The following is a 5,243-nucleotide window of genomic DNA, read 5'->3' as shown; positions in this document are numbered from 1 at the left end:
TTTTGAAATGTTAATTTAAAAAGTGAATCATCTCTGATATTTTTCCCCCTTTTTTATTTCATTCACTGTAATTATGACCTGACCTGTAGTCATGCAGGTTTGAAATGTAAGAATTTTAATTTTTGCCTAAACTATCCCTTTTAAAACTCTAACCTAGAATATAGTCAATATCACAAAAATCATTCAGTTCAAAACCTGCTTTTTCATTGACAAAATTAGGCGCCACAAAGAAGACTAATTCCCCTGATCAATATCTACTTCCACGTTGGGCTACGGTTCAGCGTGGATGGCAGTGGTCAATGACTCTTGCTCAGAGGTCTGGGAGCAGTGCTGGACACGGGCCCGGCAGAGACAGATTGGTGTAGAGCGGGATGGCTACAGCCAGGCGCCTGGATTCCTGTCATCCTCTCCCCCCTCCTTCTGTCTGCTAGATCAACACACGCCACGGCTCTCAAACACAACAACCTGTTTGAGATTAGCCATCAAATGGGCTGCTCTGCATAACGACAGCCTTAGGAGCATCAACAATTACATTGCTTTTATCTTGTCATGTCAGGATATGTTTAAGCAGGCTGCTGTCTGCGGTGTCCACACCTCCACAGCGTGAACCGATCCAACCGCTTTCAGAACCACGGACAGCAGAGCTGAGAGCAGAGCTGTCCGTGGTCCTGAATGCGTTTGGATCAGTTCACGCTGTGGAGGTGTGGACGCCACAGACGTGCTGTCCGTCGTGCTGTCAGAATGTAATTACGTGGGAGTCTCAAAGTGTCAAGAGAGAAAAAAATAACACAGTCGAGGTCTCGGAGGGTAAGTGTGCCACCTTGGATTTCGGCAAACATTTCAGGCCTGTGCCAAAGAAGAGGATCTTCAATGGCAATACTGACAAAAAACTATTTAATTTTCCTCTGCTGTAAGCTTGACATGCTGTGATCATTTAGTATGATTTTTAACATTTTTCCCTAGCTTAAATTAGGGAGTGATTGCATTAGACACTGATTGAAATTTCAGTCAGGCATTATAACATCTAGAGTATAGTTGTCTTAAAGATAGTAAACTCTAAAAGGTGCCTCAGTATACATTAATTTATCACTAATATCTGGGACATTGAGTAAGCTTACATTTAAAAAAGAAATACATAAAAAAAGCTAATATTATATAAATAAACCAACATAACAAAAATCCATCCATCACTAATATATGGGACATTAAATAAGCCCACATTTTAAAACAGATTTCAATAAAATGAAATAAAATAAAATGCAGTCATTACTAACATCTGGGATGCTGAATAAGTCCAAATATAAAAATAGATACATTACAAAAACAAGCTAATTATATAAACAGACAGCATATATATTAATGTTCATTTAAGCAAATTTATCAAAAGGTATCATTCCACTATAAAAGTCCCTGAACAAGAAAATGCTACAAAAAATAATGCTTCACTATGAACCATTACATATGGTGAACAAGTGTTTTGTGTCATAGTTGTATTGACCTATCAGAAGCCAGAACTACAGTGTCTGTTTAATAATTCTTCAATATCAGTAAGAGTGAGTATCAGCATGACAGTGATTCTGTTCTATAAACTAAAAAACAAAATAGCTCCAAAAATTGCCAAAGCATCGAGACTTTTGTGTCTCCCAGCAACTAACTTATTATCATATTATCATATTTATTATCATATTTATAAATATGGAACATTTGCAAAACTTGGCCCTTAAGTGAGAGTTTTAGAAAATGTCTTAGTATAACTACAGTGGTGGGACGAATCTAGCCAAGACTGTGAAATTCAAGATAATAGTTTGTTCTTTCACACACCAGCTCAATCACAATGCTCCATAAAGTCAGTCTTGACTCAAGACTGACAGTGGATCTGCATGAAGTCCAACAATGAAAGTTGACATGCTACCAAAGCTAATCATCTAAATCTAGACAATTTAACAAAAAACTGACAGACTACATACTGTATGAATGATATTGAATAGCACATAATATCCACTCTAAAGCGCACTCAACACTAATGTAAGACTAATGTGAGAGCACTGTGCCTAACATCAACACACCATGTGACAATTACATTAACGCACATGCACACACACAGATGAACTTCCTCTCGCTTAACTTACCTCTATCAGCGGGTTCCTTCAAAGCAAAGCTTGAGAAAGCACTGGCGATGTATTTCCTGTGCACAAGGGAAGCTGCTCTTGGAATAGTCTGCGCACGGTTGGAATTCCTGCCCTCTCTCACACACAACTGGCAGAGCACTCTGCCTTCCTCCCTGGCTCATCCCATCTGCAAAGCGAGAGAGAGATGGAGCTCACAGGAGAGAGAGAGAGAGAGAGAGAGAGAGAGAGAGGAAAGTCAGCCAGGGAGACGGAGAGCGAGAAAGAGAGAGAGAGAGAGAGAGAGAATAAAGAGTCAGCCAGGGAGATGAGGAGCGAAAGAGAGAGAGAGAGGGAGGAAAGGATGAGGAAAAGAGAGTAAAAGAGGAGGAGAGAGATTTTTTCGATAATGCAGATTGTCATAAGAGAGCTACATTCCTGGTAATCCAATAGAAGTGAAGTAAAAGCTTCTGTCATTTCAACAGACTTAATGAAAGCAATCTGATTAGGTGGCCCTGCATCTGCACAGCTTCCTTCAGACTCATTGTTTCGGATTTGTGCCGGCCTGTCTCACTCTCAAATTAACTTGCCTTTAAATGTATTTAATGTTTGACTTGGATACTTACAATTCCAACTTCGAGCAGCCTAGTGAAGGAGAGCCATCCAATTGAAACAGCAATTCTTTGAGTGAAATGAAGCTCAACTGGCGCTACATCAAGGTCATGGGTTTGATTCCCTGGGAGCAGAAAAAGTCATAAAATGTATGCCTAGAATGTGTTGAAATTGGCTTTGGATGTGTACATATACATTCATATATAATGGCTCAAAAGTTTGAGGTCAGTCATTTATTTTATTTTTTCATATTTTTGAAAGAAGCCTTTTATGCTGACCAAGGCTTAATTTATGTAATCAAAAATACAGTAAAAACAGTAATATTGTTCAATATTATTACAGTTTAACCCTCTAGGCCTCTTCGGTCAGAACAGGCTGAAAAAATTACATTTAGAATTTTAAAATTTTTTTGCATCATTGGAATAAGATGACGCTTGGTGACTTTTGTCGTATTAGCTATTTGAACACACAAAACAATCATGAACATGGATATGATAAAGGGTTGAAAGGAATCACAGGAATAAATTGCATTTTAAAATGTGTTCAAAATGGAAACAGGTATTTTAACCCTGTGGGCCTCTTCATTTTTGGGTCACACTTGGTACCTTCGGTCAGGTACCGCTAAGGTACCAAGTGTGACCCAAAAATGAAGAGGCCCACAGAGTTAAAATACCTGTTTTCATTTTGAACACATTTTAAAATGCAATTTATTCCTGTGATGCAAAGCTGAATTTTCAGTCTTCAGAGTTCAGGGTCAAATAATCCTTCAAACCATATGCTGGTTTTCTGCTCAAGAACATTTTTTTAACATCACTGTTGAAAACAGTTGTGCAGCGTAATATTTTTGTATAAACTGTGGTAAAGATTTTTCAGGATTCTTTGATGAATAGAAATGTATTTAAAATACTAATCTTTTGTAACATTATAAATGTCTTTATACTGCAACTTTTGATGCATTTAATGTATCCTTACTGAATAAAAGTATAAATTGCTTTTAAAAAATTCTTACTGACCCTAAACTTTCAAAGTTATTTCAAAGAATACCATGAATGCCATGTCTAAAATATGGTTTTGGGTACTTTGCTAGTGTCGATATTTAGAATCAAAATTATATGAAGTGGATGAGAAGGTCTTAGCATCATAAAAAAAAATCCATTGTCACAAACTATGGCGAGTATCTCCACCTACTTTGTAGTTTGTCTGTGTCACAAAAAGCAGCTTACCTGAAATAAAGATTTTAGCAGAGATTAGTCTCTGCAGTAACGCCTGTTGTCATCCATGCTAAGAGTTTTGTTGCTAAAATATTATTTAGAACTTTGCACCACATTCCTTGCATTTGACATATAATATGAACATATAAAATATTTCTAAATGGTGTAATTAACATGAAACACTGGGTAAAATATACCAATATACCAAATAAAACATTCCACCACATTATTCTACATTAGTTACATTATTCTCCACTTTCCCCTTCCTCAAACTGCAGCATTAATCCGAAACAAAGCAATTATCCCCAATTTAACAACAGCAGCAAAACTCCTTAATCAATCTCTCAGACCATGAAGAAACTAAAAGTCATGGCTTACACGTCTCATATCCTATAAGCATAAATTCAGAAGCTGACACATATGTCATCATTACCTTCCAAGCAAGACCAATTAATAACAGCAGCAATTGCATTAAACCACTGTATCCTAAAAAGAAAACCACTGGGATTACTCTAAAATGAACCGTTAACTACTTGAAGAATCTGTGGAAGATTATTATAAATGAATGAAAACTGTGGAAAGCAGTCCTATGAATCCTGTTTACTCTTAACGTTCAAACTAATATGATCGACAGTTAAGTAATAATTTGCGGATTACGGCAAGTGCATGTTTTTGATATTATCAGCAGATTTAAACATCAAGTGGATTGTCCAGCCGTCAGAGGCTGATGAATGACCACTCATTAGAATTGCAAAGGCGGAGCGGGCCGGCGCGATTCCAGACAGAGTTTGACAGGGCCACCAGACTCCATCGGGGTAATTAATTTGCCACATTCTAAAGGATGTAGGGTGTACTTCTCGAAATTAGGCCGGTAAAAGAAGTGGCTAAGGGTCATGATCAATTGATTATCATGACGACTGAGATGGAGGCGACATGGCTGCTTAATGATTAATGCTTTTGTTTGTGTGGTTTCAGAGAAACCTTTCCCATGCTAATCAAGTCCAGATAAGTTTCAGTTTCAATCAAGTTTGACAAGCTACAAGCAATGCCAACACATGTACTTTGGAAGCAGATAATTTAATATGCTGTCTTGTACTATATAGCCTATCTAGTAAACGAAAGATTTGTAAGCATGACAAGAATCATTAAAGGAATAATTCACCCAAAAATAAAAATTTGCTGAAAATTTACTCACCCCCAGACCATCCCATATGTAGATGAGTTTGTTTCTTAATTGGAACAGATTTGGAGAAATGTAGCATCACATCACTTGTTCACCAATGGATCCTCTGCAGTGAATGGGTGCCGTCAGAAT

The sequence above is a fragment of the Sinocyclocheilus rhinocerous genome, unplaced genomic scaffold (genome assembly GCF_001515625.1).
Source record: "Sinocyclocheilus rhinocerous isolate Xijiao unplaced genomic scaffold, SAMN03320098_v1.1 scaffold466, whole genome shotgun sequence".
Classification (NCBI taxonomy): Eukaryota; Metazoa; Chordata; class Actinopteri; order Cypriniformes; family Cyprinidae; genus Sinocyclocheilus; species Sinocyclocheilus rhinocerous.
This window is presented reverse-complemented; position numbering follows the sequence as displayed.